Genomic DNA, 13,855 nt, shown 5'->3' with positions numbered 1-13,855 from the left:
ATTGAGGAGATGTGCATGCAAGGCCCCTCTGAATAATGAATCTTTCCTTACAGGGAGGTCTGAATTAGACTAATCATACTGTAACGGTCCTTTAGAGCAACGTTTCGCCGACAGAACCCTCAATAGGAGGTAACGTCTCTCCCTCGCACCGGGTTTCAATGTCTAGGTGAGGAAGGTCTCTCTGGAGGTACGCTCAGTCGGTAAGGTGCTTGCTTAATTGGCACAGAGCAGGAAGGAGGACAGGAGAGGAGACAACGGGGCGGGAGTAAGGTTCAGGGGCCACGATTCTCTTCCTGGCAGAGCTGATGGTACTACTGGGACCACACACACATATATACGGACACACAGGGGAGCAGGCTTTTGTTGAGCATTGTCACTGTGCTGCTTCACGGAGCAGAACACTGAAGCATTCTCTCTCTCTCTCTCTTAAACACTCAGAATACAGAGGTTGCAAAATAACGACAATCATTCAAGTACACTAACATGCCCACTCGCAAGAGTATGCCTGCATTTACACACATTTATACACCCACACATAGGCAACACAAACAGCAAAAGATCACCACACAGACACACAGACACACAGACACACACAGACACACAGACACACACACACAGACACACAGACACACACAGACACACAGACACACACACACAGACACACACACACACACACACACACACACACACACACACACACACACACACACACACACACACACACAAGCATGTTGGAATTTCTATGAACATCTCTATAGCTGTAACCCATAGGGATATGCAGATAGAGCTCTGGGGTACACAAAAAATGATTTCTGCATAAATTGGTCATAAAATGTGATCTGATCTTCAGTTAGGTCAAGACAATAATTGAAAACAGTCTGCGTAAACAGATAAAACATAAAAAGAGGCACATTTTTATGCCTTTAACGAACTGTACACATTCACAGTGCAGTTTGGAAAAGTACAGTATGTGAATCTCTAGGCTAATTACTTTCCTAAGAGCTAATTGGAGTCATCTAACCTAGAGTTCAAATAATAAAACAAAGTTGCAGCTGCTGGTCACATGCTTTCTCCCGCAACTGTAATGAAAACGTAATGGTGGAAAAATTAAGGGTATAGTTCACCCAAAAAAACCCTCCTGTTATTCCAAACCCATAAGACTTTTGTCCATCTTTGAAAGCAAAATGAAGATTTTTAATGAAACCTGAGAGATTTCTTTCACAGTTCATTCGACCAAAAAACATAATTCCAGATAAATTATTTAACTTATCTAGATTTAATTTAGGCTTTTGGTTCACATATAAACATTGATCAATGCACATACATAGAGCACATCAGGTATGGAAAACAGAAAATGATTGCTTGAAGCAACATACTTACTTGAAGCACAAGAACGAACTTCACTGGTTTTTGAGCTTCCGTGTTCATTTAATTACTTTTACACTGTCTTTATGAATTTTTGGTAGAATGGACTGTCAATGGACCGACAGATCTTTCAAGATTCATTAAAAATATCTTCATTTGTGTTTCATAGATGAATGAAACGTCTTATGGGTCTGGAATGACAAGGGTGAGTAAATGATGACAGAACTGTGATTTTTTTGGGGGTGAATTAACTCTTACTAGTTTTAGACAATTTAAGATTGAAGCAGGCTATTGATACAAACTGAGAATCAATAAACAGCTGCTGAAATATAAAATTATTGCATTTTGTGATTACAAACACTTCTGACATAAAGCAGCTATTTTCATTGGCGCAAGTGACAATTAGTTTGGCTAAAGTATCATTACATCGAGTCACTTGCAAACAATTAACCAGAATGAAAGATGTTTAGCAACAATAACCATTCTTATTCATCATTTAAATGTGTCTAATTACTTTTGAATCACAAATTGGAAATATTCAAATCTATTAAAAAGCAAAACAAAGGAAAAAAAAAAAAAAAAAAGACTATGAATCCAGAGTAAAAAGGCATTTGGGAATATTAAGAAGCAGTATCAGATCAGACAATTTAAATGAAGATTGTATTTACAAATATATCTATTTTTACACAGTTCTACATCGCAGTGAAATAAAGCTCCCTTCATCCCCTCAGGCTCAACTTCAACAATCTAAGCTTAAATCAAATCAGTGCCAAGGGAGGGGAAAAAATGACAGCTCTCCAATTGGGTAAGAGAGTCATCGATCACGACGGCCCATGTCATTATCGTGACAGAGCTGCGCTCAGCAATTCAGCTTATATTCTGTTCGAGCAGAGTTCAGAGAGGGATGAGGAGCACATTGAGCGCTGTTGCACAATACACCTAATTCTATACAGTAATGCTCTCATCTCTCTCTCTCTGCCTGCTCTCCAATCAATGCCATTCATGTCAAACAATTATTTTATGCTCCATTCAATAGATGGGTTATTGGCATTACTCATAGTGTAGACAAAGAGACTACGTATATAACGAACAACAGCAGTCAGCTCTTAGTGTCTACTCATACATTTACATAAAGTCTTTTTTATTGTGCCAAGTCATTCTCATTATTTGAGATCCAGAGTTAATACCCACGGGTTGTCAGTGACACAATCAAAAAAATGAAGAGGAGTGAATAAGATCTTGGAACAGAGAGGCAGCTGATGACAGAGGTCGACAAATAAGCACACTGATGCAATCTCAACTGAGCAAACAATATCAAATCAACATAGTTTTTACACAGGCATCAGATAATATTTTAGTCTTTTTGTGCCTCTCTTATAAAACGCAGACCCTGGACATGCACATAGCTGAGAGTTAATGGGAAGCCAGCTGCATATTGTCACAGACAGAGATGTGCAGGAGTAGGGGTGGGCAATATGGCAAAAATAACATTAACTTCACTGTATATATTATATATACACTGATTCTTATTAAAGCTACTGAAATTATTCAGTAAAGAGCAGTAAGTGATTTTCTCAGTCTTTTTTTTTTTTTTTTTGATTAACATTAATGGCAAACAGAGGCAGGTATATTAGGTTGCTGTCATTTTAACTGTTTACATTCACTTAAGACAGACTGTTTATATAAACTTAGTGTGCATTTGACAATTTAAGCGCAAAAAGACGAGAAAGAGACTTTAGTTAAGTACTCCCACGCTGTGTGACAGGTTTTTAGTGTGCGTGCACTTATAAAATGTTTAACTGGCAAGGCTTTACAAATGCATGCAAAAAATAAACTTTCGTGATTGCGAAGAACCACAATGTCACGTGAGCATAACCTTACCGCTGTGTTGCTAAACATGTGATGTGAATGTATGTCGCGTTACAGTATATTTGGATGTGGGCACTGCACCAGAACTGCAGCTGACAGAATGTGCACTGTAACACAATACTATATTTCTTCGAAAGCAGATCATGGAGGCATTTTAATTGTTCATGATCTAAAATTGTGATATCGCTCATCCCTATGCTGCGAGGACGACATCAAAGACTCGGAGAGCTTGTATTCTCTATGGAGGTCTGGCCCATAACCTACCCTGGAAGTGTGCATGTGCTTTCAGCAGCATTTGCTTGAGAGAGACAAGCAAATGTTCAAAGCTACACCATTACATAAAAGCTCCTCTTGGTTCTTGGGTCAATTACTTTTAAATTTGACCAGCTCAAGAGGTGTACTGAGTGCCCAATTCAAACACATGGATATTAAGTAGATTCAAAGAAAAGCTTAGTTTGGCTAAGTGAAATGTGACTTTCCGAGCCCTCCGAATAAGCATTAAGCGTTTCTGTGGATCAGTCACAGTGAGGTTTGGATAGCTGCTCTGCAGGACTGGCAGCAAACACTTGAGTGAGTTTCATTCACCGTAGTGGAATTAAGACTGTTACCATGCCGACAAGCTGCTCGGAAGTGAGAGATGAAGACTGTTTTGATATGGGGTGCTAATGAATAATGATGATAAATTGATGATAAAAATGAGTGCTGTACAAGGTTCACACTATTACTTCTGCATCAGATTTGTATAATAAGAGGAAAAATCAGTTTAATAGGCTGGGGTGAAACAATGGCATAAAATAAAAAAAATTAAAAAGTTTTTAAATAAGTTCTCATTTGCAACATAGCTAGAAATATTATAATTTAACTCCATGAAATCTTGAAATACACAAATTTTACTAAACAAAACTGGCATATGGTGATTTATAATTTTCAAAACATTTTAACTTTTAAGACTATCACAAATTACTGTGATAGACCAATGTTAGTCAGCTAATGACTTTACCATGTGATACATTTTATTAGCAGAAATCACAACAACAATGTTCAATGGCACAGAAACTTAAATTCTTATACTAGGTCATCCATATTGTTGAACCATAGAAAACCATACCATTCACAAAATAGAATGAATGAATGAACAAAAACAAATTCAGGCTAATTATAAATAACTGATGGTTTTGATGTCTTTAAACATATGCTTTCCTACAAAGAAGTAAATTCAGGATGATTTCAGTTTAGTTCAAAGAACAAGCAACGAAAACAACACTTACTTCCTGCAGCTGCAGCTGGTCATAAGAGAGCTTGATAAATCAGTCAGTGTTAGTTGATTCGTCCTGGGTGGAAGTGTGTGAATCTCAGCGTGTGTTCAGACACCTGTAATGAGGACAGAGAGGACATGCGGTGAAGGTTTGATAGATGACTCCTGTGCAGTTGCGTCACTTTTGCAGTCAATATTTGCACTCTCTCATTTGCGAGCTGTCTCAGACGGTCCACTTTTCTCTCCTAGACCATGATCTGAACTCCGCTGAAGCACTTTGTGTGTGCTGATGTACATGTATTGACAAACCATGCCGAGATAAGAACACACCCCTTGACCAATTACAGACCGTCCACTTATACTCATACACTGATAGGAGAGGGGTCAAAAAAAAAAAAAAAAAAACTACAAAAAGAGGTGAATCAATTGTAAAAGGTAAAGCCTTTCAATAACTCTCTGATGGGAGATTTGAATTATTCCAATCTATTAGGGATTTAAACATAAAAACTCTTTTGCCAATTGTTTTATTAGCACAAGGAACCAAGAAAGAAATCTGACTGGAATGCCCAACTTGGTCATTTAAAGAAAAAGGTAAAAAATTTTGTTGTAAATAAGTGGGACAGTTAAAGCTTTTCACACTGCGCTTAACCCCGGGTTATCAACGTTCTAAACTCCGCTTTTAACCCCGGGTAAAGGAACGTTTCACACCTGTAATTCACACCTTTAACTTTTTACCTGGGGTTATGAAACCCTGCTCCGGAGTGTGCGGTGTTCGAATTATACAGCTAGCCGCTTAGCAACAGACAACCAATTGTGTGCCTCAATATTTGCATGCTTTGGACAGTCACGGAAACACTTCATTCTTACTTTTATAGTCCAAAATGTCCATTCAGTATAAACTCGATAGTACAGTCGGCAATACGAGGACGCGCAATGAGCTGTGTAAACAGGTTGCATACTCAATGACACTGCCACTGCAAATATGCAAATAAGAACATTAACCCAGGATTTAGGAATGTACAATGTGAAACGTCAGCTTATGAATACCCAGGATTAATTGTTAACCCCATGAGCAGTGTGAAACGAAGCAAAATAACCCAGGATTCCATTTACCTGGGGTTTAGAATAACCCGGGGTTAACTATTTGAAGTGTGAAAAGCCCTATTGCGAATCAATCCATACATGATATTTAATAGTATAAACTTTATGCAGAGGAGTACCATTTTTATATGATACAGCACAAGAACCAATTTTGGATTCAAGTTTCTGTTTGGAACCAAAAATCATAATATAGGTATTTTTTTATTAAGCAAAAACTAGTTGTTGGTTAGATGACTAGTCAACCATCCTGACGCAGAAACACACACATAAACAAACACATAAACACAGGTAATGCTAAATGACACTCATCTCTAACATACACTAGACCCAAAAAGAAATGTATACATAAACTTTATGAAGAGAAATAAAATTATGAAATTATTTACAAAATAAAGATTTAAGATCTGTCAGTAAGATCTGGCTTGCAAAAACAAGTAGACCTCATGGTGATCTTAACAACAACCAGCATGCATCTGCTGTCTGAGAGTGCACTTCTGCTGGAGCTTTATTCTTTGGCTAGTAATGCACGACAGGAGGCCGAGAGCCGAAAACAAGGACACGTGGAGAGAGTGATACTGTGAAAAAGTGTGTGTGTGTGTGTGCGTAAGACAGAGAGAGAGAGAGAGAGAGAGAGAGAGAGAGAAAGGAGGGCGGGCAGAAAAGACAACAGAGGAAGTATACAGGAAGAAGCCTTTGTTCTTGCTGATGCAGATTGAGAGTTTAATGTTTAATGGATCTCAGAAAGACGCAGAAGATCTCTCAGAGGACCACCAAAGAAATCTTAACCAGGATGTCAACTAACAACACGCCTTCACATGGGAGTAGAGATGGGTCACCAATGTCGACTAATTGTCTAATGACTGCCTAGTTGATTCATTTATTTAGATTTTTCTTTTCTTTGTGGTATTTTTAGAGCCTGATTTAATTAGCATTCTGACAGCATGCTGTACTGTTGCACTGAAAACCCTCTCGGAAATGTTGTATCTTTAAATTCCTCCAATTTAAAAAACCTTGGCTATAGCCATAAACATTCAGACTGACTGTCTTTGGTTGTTGTGTTGCCTCTCACGATGTTTGAGTGTCCCACCATTAACACTGCAAGACAAAGTGCTGTAGAAGTTAAAAATATTCTTAAAATGTGCCTCAAAACATTATTCTGTACCACTGAATATAACTGTTGTATGTACACTTTCACCCTAATTAACAAGTCAGAGCTCAGGCAAACCTAAAACCAGACCAGGTTAGTTGGTTAGTCATTCAGACAATCCAACAACTAGTTGATTTGAATGGAATATGTAGTTTAGCACATTCCCGACATCGACATGGTCTAATAACAATATGATGTTAAACAAGAGGGACGTCATTGACCCAACCACAAAAACAACAACATTTAAATCAAACAAAACAATTACAAATACGACATGTTAAACGGCACTCAACTCTACTCTCTCTCTCTCTCTCTCTCTCTCTCTCTTACACACACACACACACAAAAAACAACCTCTGCACAGTGTCAAGGTCCCAGTAAGAGCCATGTTCCACTCTCCACTGACTAATTCAATATTGATAAAGAAACTAAACAAAGCATGACTATCAGCGCTGGAGGATTCCCAGTACCAACAGTGAACAATCTCTCAACTCTACACTCCCTCTACACGACTCTTCTCCCCATTTATTTCACTGTTTCCTCCACATTACTTGGCTTTCCCTAGTTATATTAAACAGACTTAGGCTATTTTCAGATTATCATACTACCTAGTCTCAGTCTAAGACGTTACGCCCACAGACCATTAGCTGAAAGTCTTATGCATATGGAACACTTATCTGGAAACACTCCAGGAGAATCGAAGTTGTCATCTGGTTGGTTGAATTCTACAGGATGTCCAGGAGATGTGTGTGTCATGTTCTTTGATGGTCTGCCTGGAAACAAATGCCATGACGCTAAACTCCCTCGTAGAAGAACCCCACCGTCATGTTTACAACTGTGACAACGAGCGCTTACCAGAATCAACTAAACACTGGATTTTCAAAGGTATGTGAAGTTCGCGGCTCCATTGTTGAGGTAAACTTGCACAACGTTCTTGAATGAATAATTTATTAGATGCACGCCGGCCTGTTAATTGATACAAAAATATCATCAAATTTAAAAAATATATATATATGATTTTGGGGTAAAGTATGATTCAGACATGCTCTTGGCAGGTTTCTGGATGTAATAGCTGTGATTTAACATCATTTTGACTTATTATTTGAACAGAATTGAATGTGAGCGGCATATGACATGATAAAAATAATTCCCAGCAATAAACTGATGCCCTGTTCACTTTCTGATGTACTTCAAGCACTCATGCTACTTCTGATACAAAGGACAAATGGATTTGCAATTGTCAATTTTTTGCATCTGAATTGAAAATGCAATTTTTTTCCCTTTTAACTGGATACAAATTTACTGAATTGAACAATCATATATTGACATCATGTGACAAACATAACAGAGAGAACAATATACTATTCATTTAAATGTTTATCATTGTATAATACCGTTTCACACACACAAAAACCCTTGCATATTTAATCTGTGCAGTATGCAGCACACTAGTATTCCATTCTGAACAGTCTGATTCATTTATCTACACGTCCTTTGACATAACCCACCTCTACACAGAGCCCTCTCATCTCAGTGTGACAGAACGGTCTATAGTTCATGCAGGGTGCTAATTGATTGGCTAAAATCCCTTAGCTTGAAGACAGTGTGCTGATTGGCTGTGTTTGACAGTGTTTGACAGCAATGGAGACCCTTATATCAGCCTGTAACAGCTCTGCATCATCAGGCAGGAACAACTCCATCTACCCCCTCATTATGCAGTTTTCCACTGACTGCCAGTTTGCACATGCAAAAGCACACAAAGGCACACAGAGATCTAAAATGACCTTTCAAAGAAACCCAGCTTTCATTTCTCCATCACTGCACCATCAAAACAGCAGCAACAGCGAGCGTGTGACAGGGTGGCTGGGATGGGATGTGTAACAGCGTATGGATGGCTGTGACTCATTGTTCCAGCAAGGAATCGTGAGAATATGCAACGTCGACAACGGTCCATATCCAATGGAAGATTAGAAAATGATCATACTGAAGATTGTGCGGGGCTGAACTGCTGTGGCAATGATCCTGGGCATGTTTCACAAATAAAAGATGAGTGGAGGGAGGAACGATGTAATAAATTAAATACACTTTTAAGATGCTGCAATCCCAGTGACTTCCCAGTGATGCACGGGTGAGAACGGCACTGAGCAGTGGGCGCAACATAACATAACTGCCAATCTGGTGACAGTAAATGTCTTAATTATACCTGAAACCAAGCCACGAGAAAGAGGCGTAGAAGAGAGCAACAGAGTTATCACAAATCTTATCATAAATCAGCTCTATGTTTCAGGGTGAAGGGAGGGACAATAAAGCCCACTCAGAAAACACTTTAAATTCATCAATGTGATATGTGAAAGTGAAAGAAACGATTTGTTTAAATCCTATAATAAAAAGGCTGATAGAAAGGCATCACTACGGGACAGATATGGCTGATGAAGCTCTCTCACAGATCCCTGAAGAACCACTCAACCTCTCTCTAAAGGCATTTCATCATCTCGGCTACGCAGAGGAGATAAAGCAGAGAGGCGAACCTGTTGTCATATAATCTCCTTATCCTGACAAATACCTTCACTCTCTTCAGCATCGGACACAGCTTTTACACATATCTGCCTCCAAGACATACAACAGCACATAAGTCAAAATGTAGATCCATTCATCCATTCTCCAAATCGCTTGTCCTGTGTAGGGTTGAGGGCAAACCTTTGAACAGTAGTTTATATAAAGCATTAGAGTAAACGTGTTAAATAGAGCACTACATTCTAAATGGCAGATGAAAACATTGGTAAAAATATTTTTATAAATGAGCATTTTAGTCTATGGGCACAGATTCCATGTGGGTCTGTACCTGCTCCTCTGCTGACTCTTATGGGCTGTTCACATATCGTGTCTTTTGCACGTGCAAATTCATCATTTCAAATGTAGGTGCGTGGCAAGCATGCTCATAATAGAAGCAACGAGATCGTGACACGCATGCGGTGCGGTGCTCATATGCTGCGGCGAGATGAAAACATCTAAACTTTTCAGAATGCGGCAAGCGCATAGCAGGTCATGTGACAAGAACCAATCGATCAGCTTCGGCTTTTCCGTAACAACATCGAAAGCTCAGCCGAACAGCTGATCATAGCTGTACAGGGTTTTTATTTATCATCTCCATTAATATATTTAGTAGTAAACCTAATGCAAGGGTCAGAAATCAATTAATCCTTTTCTGATACTTCCTCGTCATCATGGAGAGCGCAGTTCATGGTTGCATAGCAACGACAGACGCCACGGGAGCGCAAGCACTTGATGAAATGAGGAGAAAGCGGCGCGGCCGCACTTTCTACGCGTTTTTAGATGCGATATGTGAAAGGCCCCTTATGCTCTCATGTGCTGTTATGTCATCTCAGTTGCAGAGCTTGATGTTTGATAAAACAGAAATATCCCTGCTCATTAAAAATTAACATTTAGTCCCTATGGAACATTCAAAAATGTTCATTGCAAATATTATGAGTTTTACTGTTGGAGGCAGGGAGCTATTTTTTAGTCTATGCCAAGGAGAAAACAACCTCCGCCGTCACCAAAGCCGCCTGTTTCCAACTGCCAGAAATCTAAATCTGCAAATAGATTTTATAGGTCTCAACAAATTCTCAAAAGTATCAAGAAAAAAAGGTTGTTTAGAGCCTTCATCTGGAGCAAGACCAGAATATTTCAAGTTAATATATATATATATATATATATATATATATATATATATATATATATATATATATATATATATATATATATATATATATATATATATATATATATATATAAAAAAAACATATATAAAACTTGAAAATTCTGGTTATATAAATATATAAAACTTGAGCTTATCAGAGAATTCAGATGAGATATGCTAGTAGGTTCTGGACAATTTAGCTCAAATTATTTGGATAGAGACACACTTCCTTAAAATAAATGAGTCCAACAACTAAGTACAAATGTCTAAGTACAAAAGTCTGGAGAGTTCAGCCAAAATTTTGTTGCACACACACACACACACACACACACACACACACCCTCATGTTGTTCCTGTATGTCTGACTTTCTTCAGTAGAGATACTGTGCATAATGTTCAAGATGCACTTTTTCATATGAAAAGCATAATACATAAATGAGCACATGGTAATAAATAAGCTCCAAAATCTCATTCACACTTGCGATTATTGGTGCCTTATCATAACTCGCTCATTGGAAAACAGGTCGAGGTTTCGAGTTTCAATGTGCATGACATTTTATGAGAAAATAATCTCTCTTGTTATGTTATATGGAAGAAACAAAATCATATAGGTTTCGAATTACATACATTAACAATGACTGAATTTTCTCTTTTATCATGAATTATCCTTTTAAGGTTTGTGGATTTCACAACTACTTAAATAACTAGGTTTCCACGGAGGCTCTTCATAAATACCTTGCTCAAGGGCACTGCAGCACAACCATGGGTCGTAAAGCAGCTTGACCCTTGAGTAGGTGGGGAGTGACAGCGAAACAAGGAATGAGCATCAGTGTTGTGTTGCAGGAAAGCATCATTCTGCAGGGAGCAGTAAAATGTACTGTTAAGTTTTTGAGAGATTAAGTAAAAAGCACATAGTCAGATTAAGTTATTCCTGTCTATATCTCTCTCTATATCTCTTCATATCTATAGCCATCTATATCTGAAAAGTGTTTTTTATTACATTCACAATTTAATTTAAGTAAAAATCTTGTTCAAATAAAAGGCATGTTTCATGCTAGGAATGTGACAGCGTTGATTGATCATGAAATCGCTGTGACTTTAAAAAACATTTCTTTTTTACTTTCCTTTTATTGTAGCAGTACCTGAGGTATGATTGGTTAATGTTAGAACAGCATTCCATCCAGACTGTATTTTACAGCATGCCATCCAGACAGTATTTTACTTAAAAGTATTTTCACGCCCCATCTCAGAGTACTTGTTTTTGAGACCAATACTCGAAATGAACAATTGACAAAAATGCTGCAGTGACAATCACACAGCTTTTCTCAAATGCCCCATTGGAACTTTTTTGAGTGATTACAAACGTAACTAATTTGTTGAAATTAATGTAACACCTCGCATGCTCAGGAGTAGAGCAGCCATAAAACTAGCCTACCAACATGATCTTTAGAAAGTTACATTCATTCATGCCCCTCCCTCCCCCTCCAATGTTAATAGACATTGGAGAACCACATCAAAGCTACTCCAAACTACTGGCAAACAGAGAAGCACAAACCCAAAGGACATATAAAGACACAAATGTTCATCAAACAGCCATGACAATGGATGACCCTAGACCTTCTGACCGCCCCTCATCTTTATCCGCCTCCTTTGACCTGCCCTTTCATCCCAGAACATTCCATTAACTGCACTTCTCCTATTAGAGACCGCCAGAACCCCGCTTAAATCAATGTTTTGCTCAGGAGTCTAGCAGCGCTCCAGATCCACCGCCACATTCCCGTGTGACTCACAGCGACTTAATGACTTTATTCCAGCGCTGCGCTCCCAATCACCCAACTGGTATTTTTAGAGTGGTGAGTGCTTGCACATTGTCTGTGACTCTGCTTTAATTTGCAGACAGGATATAAACAAAAAGGTCAGCTGAGGAACTGGAGATAGCGATGTTCGTTGAACCATGGAGGGAACGGGAAGGGAGAAACAAGAGCAGAGAGAGTAGAAGGCAGAATCCCGCACACTATTTCTGAGACATGATACCAAACGCTTGCCTATGCCATCCACAGCTCTTCCTAAACTCTCCAGGGCAGGTAGAAAGAGAGAGTGATAACACGTCTCAGAGGAACTGAGACGAATGGGCTGATCAAGTCAGCTATGCAGGTAGAAAGGATTCTCCCACTTTTCTCAAACAGAATTTTTTCTCTGTGTCTCTTGGGATTGGGCAGAGCTATTGATCTGACTGAATCAGTTTTGTTATGGTGTGATGAAAGAACAGGGGTCAAAAAAAAAAACATTTAGCCATGATGGATGGTTCTTTTAAACCTATGAACAAAGAACAGCTATATGTTAAGACATAAAACAGTTCAAACGTAAAGAGCAAATGCATTTATGTCACCTTGTCAATGACACCTTGGTCAAGGTTGGACACTGGAGAGGCTGAATAGTGTTCATTGACAAAGAGAAGGGGAAAAACATACATGAATTTACTCTATAGGCACTTTTAATGTCACAAAGAGAATACAGACTACAATATATGAAGGTTATATGAAGGTCACATTAAAACTTAATTCTTTACCATGCCTTCATTTACAGTATGTTTCTTTTATTTAGTTTTTCCTTTTTTATTCAAAATATTCAATACTATTTTAAAATCTCAAATACGTGTAAGTGAAAGTGTTTTGTCATTTAAAACCCTATATAATGATCATGTTAGTTGATCTATAATGTGCGATGGGTGCCACCATGTTAGTATGCACCGTAATTCAGAGAACTGTATCTGTCGGATTTACATCACGTAAATTCATCTGCTTCTCCCAAAATACATGAAACTAAGTGTCTGGTGAACTGGGAGAAAAACAGAAAAAACTATATAGTTACCTATACAATGAGTATCTGGTATGAAAATACAGTCAAATTATAATTGAAAGGATTATTATTGTCACTTCCATAGACATCAGTGTGTATTTAACAAACTTTAAATGTATTTTTGCTAGTACTTATGGGTATTTAAATGTCTGAAACCTAAAATAAACATTATGTGGTTGAAAACACTGAATAGTTGTGATATGTGACAAGCACTGAGCAAGTCCATCTCTGTAAAACACGCATGAATTTAGCAGTTGATCACGTGATGCACTGAATATTTCAATCGACAGCTTAGGCATTTAAGCGGCACTAAAATGAGGCACCACAATCTGCATTCTGAATTGGCCCAGTACATACTGGTCAAATAGGGGTTTCAGTACCCAACCCTACACAGGACCCCAAACTTTTGAGCAGTACTGTATGTTCTAAAAGTCCAAAGGACCAAAAGTGTAATGGTGAAAATTTAAGCACATTTCACACTGACTAATCATCCAAACACAGCATGCATCACCATATACTCACACCTGCAAGTTGTAGAGCTTGCATTTCCTCTCTGGTT

General features: G+C 38.3%; 1 protein-coding gene across 8 annotated transcripts in view; it reads right to left on the bottom strand.

The window, feature by feature from the left end:
* Positions 1-13,855, bottom strand: part of ndst2a (N-deacetylase/N-sulfotransferase (heparan glucosaminyl) 2a) — a 123,387-nt gene that overhangs the window by 32,174 nt on the left and 77,358 nt on the right. For all 8 annotated transcript variants that reach the window (XM_048204675.1, XM_048204681.1, XM_048204676.1 and 5 more), the window contains one exon: positions 4,503-4,605. The gene's annotated coding sequence lies outside the window, so the exon portion shown is untranslated. The remainder of the gene's footprint in view (positions 1-4,502; positions 4,606-13,855) is intronic.

The sequence above is a fragment of the Megalobrama amblycephala genome, linkage group LG10 (assembly GCF_018812025.1).
Source record: "Megalobrama amblycephala isolate DHTTF-2021 linkage group LG10, ASM1881202v1, whole genome shotgun sequence".
Taxonomy (NCBI): domain Eukaryota; kingdom Metazoa; phylum Chordata; class Actinopteri; order Cypriniformes; family Xenocyprididae; genus Megalobrama; species Megalobrama amblycephala.
This window is presented reverse-complemented; position numbering and strand designations above follow the sequence as displayed.